Source organism: Lissotriton helveticus, chromosome 10 (assembly GCF_964261635.1).
Source record: "Lissotriton helveticus chromosome 10, aLisHel1.1, whole genome shotgun sequence".
Taxonomy (NCBI): domain Eukaryota; kingdom Metazoa; phylum Chordata; class Amphibia; order Caudata; family Salamandridae; genus Lissotriton; species Lissotriton helveticus.
The window spans coordinates 585429008-585446651 of record NC_136071.1 but is presented as its reverse complement, the minus strand read 5'-3'; the positions used below and the strand labels follow the sequence as shown (position 1 = coordinate 585446651).

Genomic DNA, 17644 nt, shown 5'->3' with positions numbered 1-17644 from the left:
TTGAACTTTCCCTCTCTTCTATTCGTAATAATTCTTCTATCTCTGGCTTTCCATATGGAAAAAATCAATTAAAACTTTCTGCTTATGCTGATGATATTCTTTTATTTATTTCAGATCCAGAAATATCTGTCCCCTCTTTATTAGCTGAATTTGAAGCATTCTCTCTTGTCTCAGGATATAAAATTAACTCTGATAAAACGGAAATTCTCCCCTTAACTAAATTTTGTTTGCCTCATTACTTCTCCTCTACTGGTTTTGCTTGGAATAGCACTAAAATAAAATATCTTGGTGTTTTGTTCTCTAATTCTATCTCGTCCTCTATTAAGTTAAATATGTCTACGGTTATTTCCCGGATTGAGCAACTGTTTTCCTCTTGGAATCCCCTATTTCTTTCTTGGTGGGGTCGTCTTGACTCCATTAAAATGATGATTGCCCCCATTCTTATTTATTTACTCTCTATGCTTCCTGTTCATATTCCTGCTCTTTATTTTAATCGTATTGATTCAGCTCTGTCCAAATTTCTCTGGAAGCACAAAAGGGCTAGGATTTCTTTGTTAGCTCTCCGTAAAGTCAAATCAAATGGGGGTGTCAATTTTCCTGATTTCCGCCTATACCACAAATCCTTTGCTTTATGTCAAGCTTCTAGATGGCTATCATCAGAGCAATCTCCTTTTTCGCCCCTCTGGCTCCACATTGAACATTCATTGTTGCTGCCCTTTTTCATTTCAGGACGTATCTCGTTTTACTACCAAGTCCCCCTATACCATCCTCCCTTTGTTTAAGCACACTTCTTCTCTCCTGAAACCTTTATTGTCCCCATTGCCTATTTCTCGTGAATCTTTCTTGCTCTCACCTATTTGGTATAACTCACTTATTTTGTTAAAGAACAGACCTATTGCTTGGACTTCTTGGAGATCAAAGGGAATTACTTCGGTTCATCAACTTTTCGATGGTTCCTCGCCCTGTTTCCCCAATTTCGAACGCGTTTTCACTGCCCTCATTCTTTTTCTCAGAAATATCTTATTCTCATGGAAATTATTCTTGACCGTTATTATTCTCTTCCTTCCACAACCCCTCCCTTCTCTCCTTCTCATCTTCTTGTAATACTTGCTACTCTTCCTAAAGCCTTTCTTATTTATCGCTTTTTCTCTGCCTCTAATCCTAAACGCTGTTTTGTACATGCAACACTGGTCCCATGCATACAAGCAATTTGAAAGAAATAAAATATAGACAGAGTCAATCTATATTTGAAAATGACATGTCCAGCCGGACAGTGGTCTTTAGAGTTTACTCAATTTGTACTTCGTTATACCATCAAGAGTACCTTCCAACATATCAGCCAGTGTGGAACACAAGCCTGTGCCCAGCACTTACAGAACAGGTACAGAGGGTGGGTGTAGGGAGCAAAGAAGGGCTTTTTAAGGCAAAACACGTTTTTCTGTCGTAAAATGCAATTATACAGAAAACTTAAACAGAGCACCATTTAAAACACATAGTAATCACGTTTTTAGCATTTGGTGCTCAAAAGGTCGACGGCGTTTCGGACCCCCTAGTAAATCATGGGGACCATCATCAGGACATTACATTGAAAGCCTTAACATTGATATAGCCTCTAAATGCTGTAATTCCTGGTGTGGAACGGCGGTAAATAATTAGAAATAACGTGCGCCCACAGTCGAGCGCACGGTACTGCGGTACACGCTGGTATCCGTCGGAGGCAGGGGAACCGGGTGAGTCGGTAGGCAGTTGTGCTCCCTGGCGTGCTCTAATCCTGAACGCGCCAAAACTAAACTGGAGACTTCGTGGGAACCAGATTTGGGTTGCTCGTGGCCTGTTCCTCTCTGGGACAAACTATAGGCCAAAACCTTGAAAACCTCTCGTTCTGCCTCCCTTACCCAATCTCTATTTTTTCTTTATCATAGGCTTTACCTTTCTCCTCTTTCTCTCGCTTTACCTCTCCCTCTAACTCAAACTGCTGGACATGTGATGCGCCTGATGCTGATCTTCTTCACCTCTTCTTTTTCTGTCCTTCTGTAACTGCATTCTGGAAGCAAGTCTGGACTTACATTTCCCACATTTTTACACTCTCTGTTCCTTACTCCACTACCCTTGTGTTCTTGGGGAGTCTCTCGGATTCTTTAAATCTCCCCCCACACTCACATGGTCTTTTTGACCTTATGCTTGCCCTTGCGTTTCAACATGTTGCCTCTAATTGGAAGTCCCTCGCTAAAGTTTCCATACGTTGTTGGTGGAATTCATTATGTCATTTCCATAGACTCGATGTTGCATTTGCCTCCTCCTGTAAACCCTCTCGTAATGTTGAACTTTGTTGGTTGCCCCTTTCCACATACTTAGACCACTCCGTTCGCCAGAGGTATGCTCCTCTCTCCTCAGAAAATTTTAAGCCTCCCTGAAGTATCTGTACTCTCTCCTTCTTGTTCTATTTATTATAGTTCACAGTTTCATTTATAATATAAGATTTCTCAGATATTGTATAGTTTTATTTCCTACTTATTGTGCAAACTCTTGCTTGCTGGTAGTCTTTTATAAGCATTAGCATAATTTTTGTTATGACATGGTTTCTAATCCCTCCCCTCCCTTCCCTATACCTTTCCCTCAAAATTAGAAAATGCTTGGTTACTTAGTGTTGTCATCAGTAGGCTTTTGATTCTTTGTCATGTTTTGCTCTGCTTTTCACTATATCTGCTGATGTCACATTGTAGCTTGTACCTTTTCCTTTAATAAAGCTTTCAAACATGGAAAAAAAAGAATTTGTGGCAGATGTGATGCCGGTTCTTAAATAATTTAGCAGCCGGCCACGGTAGGTATCCAGTGCTGTTCGTGTACCAGTTAAATACTTATATCGTTTCTGGGAACCTTATTGTAACATTTGTAATATCTATCCTGTTGCCTTGCTGTCTGCATTCACTGCTTTCTGCTCAAACATTCGTGTGCTGCTAAAAATGATGATCTGTCGTTTTACCAAACTTTTATTAGCTTCAAAAATGCATTTAATACTTAACTGAGCACAGTAAAATGCATTAACCTCGTGGTAATAACCCCATAGCTACTTGTCCACACTTAGGCTTATCTGTACACCAGGGCTCTGAAGGGCACACGCATCGGAAAAGGGGTTGCAATGCATACATCATTGAGCTATTGCTGTGTGTAATAACAGAAATTTGGAACCTAGGCCCTTATCTACGCCAAATAACCTTTGAACTAGACAACATTTAACGAATTTCAAATAAAAGATGACTTTGTTGCTTCTTCTCTGCTAAAACAATGTACTAAGCCCGTCATCTTCAGGAATACTCCAGTATTGGCATGGGCTCATTAGTGACTATTTCTTGGAGGGGTTAGTGTAATAACTGCACCTTCACAATTGCTTTAGTTACCTTCCTGCTTTCTCATATTTGCTTGAAAAGGCACCTTTTGTCCACTCTGTTTACAACCCCCCATAGGTTGCTCCGGCTCACTCGCTACGCTCGCTCTCTGTGGTGCAGTATGACAAGAATTTTTATGTGCCACCACTTTCATATGTCACCAGCCCCCTGTGGTGCTTAATGTCGTCAGTGCGAGCATGGACCCCAATGTGGTCGTCGGACAGCAGATGCCATTGAGGAAGCTTTGAAAGAAAAACCCTGGTGCAAGCACCGGAGGTTACTTTATTTTCTATAGGCAGGGAATGGGGAATGTAGCAGAATTGCTTCTGCTTACAACACCACTCCTCCCCCACCCATCTGTGGCCTCCAGCGTGCCATATAGCGAACTGCCGTCACTGATTGGTTCCAGAGTCCATCCTTTGCCCCCGCACCGATCAGTGTGAGAGAAGAGGCTTTGGAAAGGGGAGTATGTCCCCTTTTCGGTACCATGTGCTCTTCTTTGATATCTGCCTGGCGATCCACTACAATAGACACCAGCAGCATGTGCCCCCTGGGGAGTGAAAGAGGGTACATATCTCTATCTGTCCACCCTCATGGGTACATTGCCCACTAGACACCAGATATTGTATTGTGAAAATATTTGTAAGGGGAGCAGGTGCATCCTGGATTAGGGCAATGCCCCACCTCAAGGGGGTGTTGCAGTCTTTCCTCCACACAGGAGTCAGGTTCTGAGGTTTCCCTCCACTCTGCCTCCCCTGGGGGACAAACACCTGGGAAAATGATTCTCTATACATGCTGCATTGAATTGTATCAGGCAACCCATGTAGTAAACATAAGGTACATAGGCCAGGGGGTTTCGGCTTTCAAAGAGACTTTGTTTTGCTACTTGTAGTTTGTAAGTTAAAATGCTAATAATAAAACAATGTGCTGTTTACTGTCATTAAAGAACTGGAATGCAGAAAAGTATAGATTCGAAAGTGTTGATTTTCCCCCAGACTTTCAGAATCCTAATGTTGTACAAACTGTTGATTGGGGTAGAAATAAATTCAAATTATTTAAAAAAATACTGGTCAATGCGGGTTAGGGGCTGTTTTCATGAATTTGTTCTCTCTTCCAGAAACGCACGGGTTTCGTTCTCTGATGGTCAAACCACACATAGCGGGCTGGCCTGCTAGGGCTCGGAACAGGTACAGGGGAAGAGCACACTGGGGCCATTGTGTGGGGTTCTGGGTCAGCACGTCCAGTCCCGCGGGCATAACGTGACCTATTGGCCTGGTATTCACCATTGAAGAAAGTTGCAGGTACGGGGGATAACAGCAACCACTCGGTAATCAAGTGATTATGAATTGGGGTTTTGTCTCCGGTCTTTTGAAATAGGATGTTTTATTTGCATAATGTTCATGATTAACACATGCTCTCCCTTCTTTTTACCTTGCAAATAACCACAGATATGGTGTAGTAAAATTAAGAGGTGAAGACTGGTTCCCCAAATGCCCTGACAAAGTTGCCTAGAGAGTGTTGGCAACGAAACATGTTGGCCTTTTGTGGGTGAAAGTGGCCATATACATTCCCATGTTTTAACCTGGGGACACTCGCAGCACTCAATAAAGTATGTCTTGCATGTGAGGAGTACCTCATTTTTAATTGTGAGGACAGTTTCTCTTATTCACTTATTCATTTAAACTGAACAGTACGGACCAGCAGGCCTTTTGCAATTAGCAGGCCTTGCTGGGGAAGTCTTAATAAGGTAGTATAAGCTCCCTTGGGTCCCAAATTATTAACTGTTCTGTTCGATAAGGGCCAGATCTTGTAGTGTGTTTTGATTGTTTGAGTAGGGGGTCGATCTGACTCCTGAGTCCCCCTAATGCTCCTTTTCTGATCTTGCCTTATTAACTTCTGCCTGTCGGCCCAGGACCCACACCTCTTAGTGGAGCCATTAAATTCTTGCTTTCAAAACCAATGACCATAGCGAAATTTGATCCTGGATGGTTCAACCATGAATGCTCAGAGGCTAATAGGCAGTTATGTAAGACCCTATCACATAGCCCGAGGAATAATCCATTGGTTAAGTTGTTGAGGCAGAAGTAAAAGTTGGCGATTGCTAAAAGGAAGGAAGAGCGAATAAATTAGCACTGGGACATGCTTATTAATGCTGCTAGCACAAAAATGGGACTTTCTTTCGGACTGCAGTTAAAGATCTAAGAACCATGGGTCAGCCATTAACTCCCATAAGCTGCAATATAACAAGTGCAACCTTGGAACATCATTTTTCCTTAATTTATTCAGCCCCTGCATTGGAACTCGATCTCTTCAACATAGGATTCCTTCTTGGGTCCCAAAATCGATAATAGAGATTGAGGATGGCTTCTATCAGAGCATGGGTAATAAAGCCCCAGGCCCGGATGGGTTACCCATCGACCTCATCAAACACAAACCCGATTTTCGGGCCCCACTATTGCTAAATGTTTTAAATAATTTAACTAATGCTTCATTTCCAAAGTCATGGTCCACTAGCATCATAGTCCCAATTTTTAAAAGGGCGACCACTCGCACCCGAACTGCTACAGGCCGATTTCTTTCATTGATAACCCTTAACATTTTAGGTAGAGTTTTATACACTAAACATTTTAACTTGGGTTGAGGATAATAACATTCCAGAGCAATGTCAATTAGGACTCAGGAACAAAGTAGGCACCAACGAGCAGTGTTTAACCACATGAGCGCTAGCGAAATTCCGCTCCTGTGCTCATGTTTTAAAAAACGCACTTTACATGACGAGCTGGGCTCGTCCTGAGCGTGCGAGGAGGCTACCTCATGACGAGCCCAGCTCGTCATGAGCGTTGAAGGGGTTAAACCTTAATTTGATTATTGGGATATACATCATTGCACAGTACTCTTCACTTTCTTTAGGTTTTATGGACCTGGCCTCTGCCTTTGATTTTGTTAACTTGTCCCGCCTATGGTCCTTTCTCTTAGCATATGGCCTGGACGAGTCCCGCGTGCATTTTTTAGCTTATCTACACATTGATATTAGGGCACTGGTTAGGTTTGGTGGTGGGGATGAGGGGTATAATGATATTAATATAAGCAGAGGGGTTAGGCAAGGGTGAGTCTTAGCCCCCCTTCTTTTTAACATTTACATTAATAATTTGCCCAAGTCATTGATCACACTCACCGATGATGTACCCAGAGTCAAAGGTAAAGCCCTCCCCATGCTTTTATACGCAGCTGATGGGGTTTTAATAGGACGCACACCAAATGCACTAGCTACTTTATTACGGGGTTTCACAGACTTTATGACTAGTTTGGCTTTGATCACTAATTTTAGGAAATCATTTATAATGTCATGTGGGCAAAGGAAATATCCCCTAAGCTCTATCTCTGTTGATGACCAAAAATTAACTTGCACTAGCACTTTCCAATATATGGGTTTGGTCTTTGTGGCGAACGGCACCTGGTCTGACCATGTAGTGTTTTGTAAGAATAAGTTCTCAAAGGCCACCAATTCTATCCTCAGCCTTCCCCACCCAAAAAGATCTGGGTCGATTTTAAAGATTTTTCAATCACAGTGCATCCCTACAGCAACCTATGGCGCAGAGGTTTGGGGTATTGTTAAATGCCCCAATGTTGAAAAATATGAAAATAGATTCTGCAGAAAGTTCATGGTTGCACCAATCTCTACTCCTCAGTATATATGCCATAGCAAACTAAAGCTGAATTACATTGAAGATTTCATCAGGGCCCGTCCCGCACTGTGTTGGCTAGCCATATTGAAAAACCCTGCAGCATCTCTCATTAGGTAGATAATGAGATAATAAAAGATTGCATTAGCTGTGAAAAAGGTATGTTATCCCATGGCTAGCTGGGGTGAAGAATAGCCTGGAAAGTGTCAATTTTGAAGGGCTGTTTTTAAACCCGAACACTTCGAGACACTAGACAAAAAAGTTCTTAGGTCCGCACTGTATGCACTTTACAGCGCAGGAAGAATAGAGAGGGAACAAAAAAACAAACTTGTTAATTTCATACCCATTGAGGAAACTGAACAGTGCTTGCCCAGCTCTATTACATTATCGATGACGCTTTGGGAGAGAAGACTCCTTTTGTTTAAGGGCTAGGACTGTAAAATACTTGCTCTGTTTTCCCCTTGGGTATAATGTAAAACTCGATTCCCTAACCTGCCAATGCGATGGACAAAGTGGCCAGGCACTCTTTTTCTGCAAGTACTACGTAAAATATGCACAATGGCCACTAATACCATTTACAAAAAAATTGTTACATATCTAAGTAGCCGATGCATTCAGTGGTATACTAAAATTGGACAATGATGAATTGATCTTGCGTGTTTGTACTTTTTTACGAATAGCTGTTTGGGCTCGCAAATCGATGTGTAATCCATGAAGCCCTTCTGTATTTTCTTATGATAATGAACTTCTGATTATGCCACTGTAAATATTTTTATTGTGAAGTCTATCTGTTTCTTGTTCCTTACACTATTAATTTGTGATTACTCCATAGCAATTATTTTACTGTGATTTTAATGCTCTACTTGTATGCGTATTGTGCTATCCGAATAAAGCATTTTGAATTGGATAGGATTGGATATCTTTCCTAATCAAGGTTTTGTTTTAAAAGAATATTCCCCATCAGCAACTGTTTCAGACAATCATATGAAAGATTTCCATAGTTATCAGATTGCTATATGAGTGTGAGACCCCACACAGTACACAATGAAGCATACCAATCTCTTCTTGTTCAGAATGACTATAGCCCTGGTGAGCACATCACTGTCTCTGATCCATCAGCTTCATCTTGGGCTTAAGTTGTTCATGTCATCCAAACTGAATGGCACAGAAACAAACCCTCAATGTTAATTGCTCTGATAATTACTAATTTTTTGGTGTTTTTTCAGACACATCTGCACACTTTTAGCTAGCGGTTTTCACCCTATATTACTGTCAATAAAAGCTATGTGGTTACATTAAAATTAAATACATATATTAAAAGAATTTGCACATTTACAATAGCAGCACAGACAACCACTGAACATAATTAAGGAATTATGTTTTCCTCCAATTAGAAACTACATTATTTGTTCTCCGTCAAAAATATGTAATAATGAACTAGTGATATTAGATTACAAATCTATCAATATGATAATCAGATCCGTCTTTTGATTGCAAGACAATTTCAGTTATAGATGTGAGGACCAACCAAACAATATAAACATTTTTGGGTACCTTTAGGTTTACTGCTTTTTTGAAAAACGTTCGAAAATTCTCACCTTTTTTTGGAATTAATCTCTGTCTTCTATGGATTTCTTTGGTTTAACAGATTCATGTATCTTTTTCAAAGTCTTCGAACTTTCTGCAGCAGCCCTCCTCGCAACTATATCATCCCCATTGGCTGCCGGAGCGGATCTCGAATCCAACGGTGAGTTTGCCGCCCTTCTAGCAAGGCAAAAAACAAAATATGAACAGGAGAACGTTCTACTAATATCTGTGATGTAGCAAACCCTTTAAATAACATAATGAAGGATGTCTACAGCAGCTAAACAATCATTCATCATAATACAAACTGGATAGTACAAGCCACCCACTCTAGAGCCAGTGAATAAATTCAGCAGGTGCTAGGCAGGGCTCACCCTGAACCTGATTTCATGACACAGTGGAACTAAACTGAGTGGCTTGCTTCTATCATTTCAATGATTTGGAAACTTGCAATGATCCCCAAACTGTTTTGATAGAGCAAATGATGGCAGCGTGCTGCTAATGGCAGCGCCGGCCTCCCTGCCTATCTCCCATCTGATTGGCTAGGCATGGATGCGGAGGCGATGAGGAAGCAAAGGCCGAAAAATTGACACTGACACTAAGCACAATCGGGACCGAACCGGCATGCCGCAAGAGGTTGAGTTAGTGTGGCAATGAAAGTTAAATAATTCCTATTTAGCGGACTGTGAATGGTTATTAATGTGGTGCTGCTAATCAGATGGCGTGGGACTGCACGTACATGCTGATGGGGGGGGGTTTACAGTGGTCAAAGTGGGGAAAAAAATTTGAGGAGCTGTGGGTGCAGAATCAAAGGGTGGGAATAACCGGAGCATTGGGTCAGTGGGTGGAGTCAGCGATGTGGGCAGAAAGAGCAAAACATCCCAATTTGTAGTATTTGTTTGCCATTTCACTGACCAGGTACAGCTTACTACCTTATTTAATACAACCAATTGATACACATGTTTATTTAAGGTTTAAAATGAGTTTTTGACATTAAATACATTCACAAAGTAGAATACATTTTCAATCATAGAATGTCTCAAATATGCTTAAAAGTGGAATTACTCGCTTTTTATATCCAAGCCATGCAATTTCTCGTATCTGCATTTTGCCTCACTTTTTTCACAAGAGCACTTCAAAGATGAATGGAAAAATATCCTAGTTTGCAAATGCTTCCACATAATTATGGCTTGAAGTTACAAAAAACTCTGCAAAGTTCCTGGAGTGGCAGAGTGCAGTGCAAACTACAGTTTGTGCTGGTATTCCTGCCACTCAGGTAGAAATTCTACCCAAGCGGCAGCTCCCGACTGCGAGCGGGGAAAAAACTCTGCTGCACAGCGGAAAGCGGAGTTTTCTGCACTCCGCGAGCCCCGCGGAGAGCAGAGTGCAGAAAACTCTGCAAATTCCATGCCAGGCCTATATGTTACACTAGTACTAGTTAGGCAAAATCTTTACAGTGACTGTTAGTATCTGTAAAAATATCAAAATAATAAAGTATCATAAAATGTACCACTGCAGCCTTTTTTCACGGAATATTTTAGCTGAATATTTTAGTCAACACCGTGAAAAAATGTTGTCCTATATTGCTGCATAGTTCCAGTGGCCCCAAAGCAGACAGCACATATTAAAAGTGCTAGTGCATGAGGCAGAGCTACAGTGAAGTTTGGGAACTTAGGACCCGATTAGGATCGCGGTGAATCAGCACCCTCCGGGCTGGCGGAAGCCACCGTCGGCCCGGAGGATGCGGATTCACCGCTGCGGACACAGAAAAGACCCCCCGCCAGATTAGGATGGCTGGGGGGGGTCATGTTTCGGTCCGCCGCTTTTCCGCCGCGGTCGCCTTCCGACCGTGGCGGAAAAGCTCTAATATGGCGGCGGTGTCTATCAGACACCGCCAGCCATATTAGGATGCCGGCGGAGACATGCTTTTCCATGGCGGGTTTTCTGCCGTAGAAAATCATGTGGTGTTTTGAGTATGGGGGCCCGTTGCGGGCCCCCAGGGGTGTTGGGGGCCCGCCAGGGTGGCGGTCACATCCTAATTCCGAGGGAGGGAACGCCGCAGCCCCTGCGGACGGTCCCTCCACCTCGGGGGTGGCGGACGGATGCTGGTCCGTCCGCCATCCTAATCGGGCCCTAAGTTTGGTGTGCATGAAAATCCTGCATTACTGATCCCTGGTGAGTAGCACTACTATTGCTGAAACAAGGCAAATGGAGGTCCCAATGGGTGAGGCAGACTGGCCTCAAAGGTCCTGTGACCGCAGTTACAGAGTCACTGCCGCTCTTGGGTGTACTGCTTCATAGGCCGGCCCGCAAGTCTGGAGGTGAACTTCCGTATGGATTGTGGTGGCCAGGACTTCAAGGTTAACCCACACTTGCCACCACTAGGATCCACCTGCTGGTGCTAAGACACCAGGGCTTCTAAGGGCTAGAGGTGCCTTTTAAGGTCTAGCATAGAACTGTGCTCCCTCTAAACAGGTGGACTGATCAGGAAGGCTGAACTCCAAATTCAGCAGCTCTGGCTACAGTGCCACATCATCACCCCCGCTGAAAAACATATTGCCCCACTGAGGGAAACAAGCTCTGCTTTCAACTACAATGCAATTGTTCGACTCTATTAACACTTGGATGCAAATTGATTCAAATTATGCCCTAGAGTAATAAGCTGCCTGAAAAAAAAGTAACATCCTGGAAAAAGCAAAAACTCATAGGGAATGCAGTATTACGTAAAGTATGTGAAATGTAAGCAGGAACAACATGGTTACTGTAATGCTTTTACACTTATTATTCATAAATCAATCAATTAGTGTTTTTGCCTGAAAAGTTAAGGACATGACTTCAGGGCTGGAAAGGGACCCATTGAAATGTCCATTCCTTCTATCCTTACAAAATGTATCTCTGAACACAGAGCTGCGGTACACATTTTATAAAATGAAATAGGGAAAACAGCTGATAAGGATCACATTTAACATTTTCCACTCCAGGCATCAATTAGGTATTTGAGTACCTCAAGAAATGGTGCACTTTCCAACTGTTGTTCAAAGAAAGATGAGAAAAGGAAAGTAGGGCTTCACTGGCAAACTATGTAAAGTGGTGCTAATATGTTTTGTCATGAATAAAACCAATGTGGACCAAACTGTCTTGCTTTAGATATTTTTCATATTTTTAACCTTTTTTTCTCTTCTTTCCGAGGCTTCACATTGGAATAGAAAAATGCCGGAAAAGACGACATTTCCAGCAAAAGAGTTTCTTTATTTTTTGGATCCAATTCACAGGCTAACAATTGAGGAAAAGGAGAGGATAGAGAGGGTGAGAGCTGTTTCTTGAAGTCACGTTTTTCAGCAAGTGAGGAGGAGCAAGACAGAGGCAAAAAGAGAGGGAATAAGAGAAAGAAAGAGAGAGAGGGGCGGAGGGCAGCTGACTGTGTCAGAGCAGGAGTAGTAGGCACTGTCCTTGTTTTCTCTGGGAAGGAAGGAAGAGACAGGGTCCTTTTCCTTCTCTGTCCACCCACTCCCCGAACAACAAAGAGCGGCTGAGCGTTATCTAAAGGTATTGGCTATTTCTGCTATCCTGGGATGTATTTTAAAAATAAAATAAGTAGGGAACAGATTCTATTAAATTTAAAAAGTAGGGGCATGCCGTTCTCTGCTGATCTTACCCACTTCAACCACTGGGGGGTTAGCGAGAATCTGCATCACAGAATGACACACAGTACTGCCTCTCCAGGTGAAGCTGGGGTGCGTCGGCCTTGACTCTGCAGAGAGGGGCTTAGACTTGGGGGTCCAACGGTTCATGCTTCTTGAACTGGCCTGGGATGAGATATGAATAGATGACAATTATGACAGAAATTACAGAAATAGAGGATGAACTAAAGGTGCACAGTGATCAAACAGCCATTAAAAATTTCAAGGAGGATCTTAAAACAAGATTACTCCAGTATGAGGAGGATATTAAACTGAGGAAACAACGAAAACTTCACCGCGACTGTGTGGATTACTAGAGTGGACGCATACTAACATATAGCCGGAAATACGATCACTTCTACAATATCCAACTTCCAGAAATGGAAACAAGACAAGCAAAGAACAAGGAAAGAACAGATATACCATCTGCTATGGCTAGTGATTCAGATACAGATGTGTCTGTGAAAACGACAAGTACTTCATCAGAAGTGGAGTTCATTACAAGACCGGCAACTTTTTTAGACGACTTCCGGGTGCTGAGGAAGGGGCAGCAAACAGGAAGAATGACCCCTCCCCAGGCACTATCACAGAGAGGAAGAGGACAACGGGGAAGACAAAGAGGCCGAGGAAGAGGCAGGGGTGGAGTCAACAAAGAAGATCAAGACGCAAGCAAAAGATCAAGAAATGAAAAGGAAACAGAGCCCATGGGAACCAGGCGTGGTGGCTACAAAAAGAAGCAACAACAATTATGGACAACAGCATAGTAAATAAAACCATTGTTAATCTCACCAATCACCAGCTTTCATTCATGAAAAAGAAAACCCTCTGCTTAGGTCTCTCTTTTTGCCCTACCGAAATGTATAAGTATTCAGACACTCTGATCGATATGTTCAAACTTGTCAGAAAGCAAAAACTGACTAAGTGGAATACCTTGAAAGGCAGTAAAATGAGGGAAAGTGTAACTGACAACACTGCTACTCAGTGCAACTTGACAGTGGGAGATGCAAATATCCTTAGAACCATGCAGGATCTAGAATCCAAATACGAAATCACATTCAGTGAGAGTGTAATCGGAACAACAGAGATAGGGGAGACTATGACTTACAAGGCAGCCTCTACCCCTTTTAAGTCCAAGTCTATTTTTTACATGATTTTACCCCATGACAATACAGAAACATTCCATGATGTGGTAACTAAATCACTGCTGGTGTGCAAACATCAACAAGGTCAAAAATATCCCAAATCCTTTAATCTGACAACCAAGCAGAAAAACATAATTGCTTCTCTCGCCAATGATAAAGAAATAATAATTCGCCCAGCTGTCAAATGGGGTAACGTTGTGCTGCAAAGTAGAGAAATGTATATCGCAGAGGCACACAGACAATTGAAGGATGATAGATTTTACAGTAGATGTAACACAAAAACCTACATCGATAGTATCACTTCAACATGGGGGAAACTAGCTGAGTGGCAACAACAAGGTTTTATCTCCTTGGAGGAATATCTGTTTCTCAAGAAAGACTATCCAAAACTCCAGATAATATACTTTCTCCCCAAAATACATGAGAACCCACTGGCCCCTCTGGTAGGCCCATTGTATCATCCATAGGAAGTGTTTTTGAAAACATTTCAAAATATGTGGACCATTTTTTTCAGTAATATGTGTCAACACTTCCGTCTTATGTAAAAGATACAAAATACTTTCAGTGTAAAATAGGGAGCATTGCATGGGAAGAAGGATATATGTTTATCACCTTGGATGTATGTTCTTTGTACACCATTATTGACCATAACCAAGGGATTAGAGCGTGTATGCATTATTTAAGTGAGAAACACATAATGTATTTGGCACACACAACCATGCTTATGTATGTGGGGACAGCTATGGGGACTTGTTTTGCCCCTAGCTTTTTGAACTTGTTCCTAGGCCTTTGGGAGGAGGAGAAACGGAAAGATGATGAACAGGCTGCAGATTTTGAAAGGGTCGTCATATGGCTACGTTACATAGACAACCTTTTCGTTATAGGGAAGGGTAATGAGCAAGAAGCTAGGAGCTTCATAAAATCACTGAGCGAGAACAGTTACAACATTGTACTCACTCACACCACAAGAAAGGAAGAAATATAATTCCTTGATGTAAGGGTTTGAGCAATGAAAGGCACCTTACAAAGCAGACTGTTCAGGAAAGATATGGCAGGAAAACGCCTTCTTCACACTCTCAGTGGCCAACCTGATACCCTCAAGTGGAGGATCCCCTATGGGGAGCTACTGAGAGCGAGAAGAAACTGCAGCAAAAATGAGGCGTATCATGTAGAGGAAAAGATCATGCTTTCTAGGTTCAAAGGCCAAGGATATCCAGAGTGGGTTCTGAAAGGGCAGTATGAAAAAATGAAAAACATCACCAGAGAGAAAACCCTAGAAACCAAAGTGAATGTGAACTCCATGTGAATCCCCTGAAACCTGACTGATTCTTATTTACAATAGTGATTCACAACCGGTACAGAAAATGTTGAATGATAACTGGAATATCCTGAAGAGTGACGCCATAATAGGCCCCACTATTGGTGACAGACCGAAAATCATGTACCGTAAAGGTAGGAGTCTCAGAGACATACTAGTGCATGGGGACATCACAGAGCATACAGACCGTGGTCAACATAATCTTGAAGGATTTTATCCTTGTGGCCACTGCCAAGCGTGCAAGAATAGCTTGATGGTACAGGAATTCAGTAAACCAAATAACAACAGAAACAAAATCATAACTCAATTTCTCACATGCAGCTCCATGTATGTCATCTATGTTTTGGAGTGCCCGTGTGGAAAAAGGTTTGTGGGGAGAACAACACTCATAGCCAAAAATAGGGTTCTTGAACATATCAGAGCAATTACCAACAAAGATCCCAACTGTTAGAAATGGGATTTCTGGTTGGCTAAGGTTTGCGCCAAAGCCAGGCAGAAACTACCACTTTAGTCAGGGCAAGGGAGTTACATGCCAAAGATAACCCCTTCTCACCCTCTTGGTAGCTTGGTACTATCAGTCAGGCTTATCCCGGAGGCAATGTGTAACGCATTTGCACAACACACAAACACAGCAGCAACACACTAGGCACACCACAAAAGAAACTCCACACAAGGTTATATCAAAAATAGCCTTTGTATTGTCATAAACACATTAGAAACATAATCACACATATACACTGTGCCAACTGACACGGGCACTATTCACAGGAGATTATATACAGAAACAGGCCAATCGGGCCACGGTCAGAACCATCAGTATAGATAGGTAAATGCAAAACACAACCAGTAACTACTGGTACCATAATGACCTAAGCATCATCATATTGGCTTTAGACACCATATATAAAATAACATAATATAACATTAGGCAATTAATCACATTTGGCCCAAACCTTATTAGCATAAACACATTATGCACTAACAATATAGTAGGCCCAAACCTCATCAGCATAAACACATTACGCACTCTCCTTGGGCCTCAACATCATAACATTACTTTTGCATTAGGCATAAAACATAATTATGCATAAACCAAGCAGGCACCAAAGTACACTCATCAGGTATCCAACCCTTACCCCAGGCCTACTGGCCTTACTCAGGGCTCCAATTCCTCTTGTTCGAAATATGTCAGGGTTCTCAGGGGGACCTTTCACAGGGCCCCCTGGCTGCCTCAGCAGCGACCACAAAGTGCGCACATGCGCTGGGGCATGGGGTGTATGCATACTTCCTTTACTTAAAAGAACTGGCCCCCACATTGCAGCTGCCTGCGCTCTCGCAGGGCAGCTGGAAATAAAATGTGTGAATAAGATCAGGCACTCACCGTACCTCTTGGGCCCCACTGGGACTCCAAAACAACTACGGCCCACGTTGCAGCTGCCTCGACTCACTACCCCTACCCAGTTCACAATGGAGCCCCACTCACCAGAGCTTCTTGTAGGGTCTCTGCTCCTCCCCGTGCTGGTCTCCCTGTGGAGGCTTCTCTTTGCTCCTGGTTCAGGCTGGGAGCCTGCGATGCTCTGATCTGCCTCAACGTGGCGGAGACAGGCCTTTGCCAAGTGCCTTGGTCTCTCCCCTCAGCAGCTGCACATCTCTGACCACATGCAGGGCTCTCTCCACCTCACAGGAGCCCCGCTCTTTCACAGGCTTCTGCTTCCGCTTCCTGAGGGTGCGAGGCACCACCCACCGTTAGGCTCGTCCTAACCAATTTCCAGGTCGCCGCGTGCAGTGCAGCGGTGTTTTCTTGAATGCGGAGGCAATACGGGGTAGGCTTCCATTTTCAATAACCACAAAAGTAAGGTGGGCACCCGTATTAAAATAACTACAAAAGTGTGGTTGGCACCCCCTCTCTCTGGTGAAACCACAGGGTGGGCACCGGCTTCCCACGCTTTGCAAGGGAATCCCCATGCTAGGATTCCCTCCAGATGCTCTGGCAGCCCGGCGCTGCAGAGCACACATGCTCTGCTCCTCTCCTCTTCCTCAGGTAAATAAATTACCAAACTCAGCCTGTCTCCCACCCGACACAAACAGGGAGCAGGCAGCCCTTCCTTTCCAGGGGTGCGCAGGTAGGCAGTAATAACAAGTCCTTGGGGCTGGGGACACCCAAGCAGAGTGCAACCAGGCAGGCCAGCTTGTAGGGACCCCCAAGAAGCTGCAGCTGTGTCCCACTGGGGTTCGTCCTGGCAGAGTGTCTCCCCCCAACCCAAGTAAGCACAGAACAGCAAACCTTCATGGGGTCACAGCCCCTATATTTATATTTTAATTTTCCTTTGTCTGCGAGCACAGGGCTTGGGGGAACCATTTATAACTGGTTCTGGAGCACTCTGTTTACAATGCTTACACCCTTCTTTCAGAGAATGGGCTTTGTCATCAGACACACCATGGAGGGCTCAGCCAGCATTGTACAGGCCTGGAACTAACCTATTCAGGGACCAGGGACTTCTCCTCCCACTACTCAAAATGTAGATGTCCCATTCAGCCTAGTGCTGACTCACACTGCTCCTCCTGGAGCCACACGCACCTCCCAGCCCCTGTCACTCACAAGCCAGACATGCAATTCACATCAGGCAGGCAGACACATAGCACACAGAAATGCCAACTTCAAAAAGTGGAATTTCTAAAATAGTTATGATAAATCTGCGCACACCATTGCATAGCATTTATTATCACTATTCCAAACATACCAAACTTGACCACGCTGCACCTCTCATATCAGGACGTACCACTGAAACAATTATCAGGGAATCCCCAATGCCTTCCTATGGGAGGGCAGGCCCACAGTAGTGATAAACCA

The 17644-nt window shown here is 43.3% G+C and overlaps 1 long non-coding RNA gene across 1 annotated transcript in view; it reads right to left on the bottom strand.

The window, feature by feature from the left end:
* Window positions 1-17644, bottom strand: part of LOC144785414 (uncharacterized) — a 114803-nt gene that overhangs the window by 36267 nt on the left and 60892 nt on the right. Inside the window, exon 2 of the long non-coding RNA XR_013601872.1 lies at window positions 8668-8833. This is a non-coding gene — a long non-coding RNA (uncharacterized LOC144785414). The remainder of the gene's footprint in view (window positions 1-8667; window positions 8834-17644) is intronic.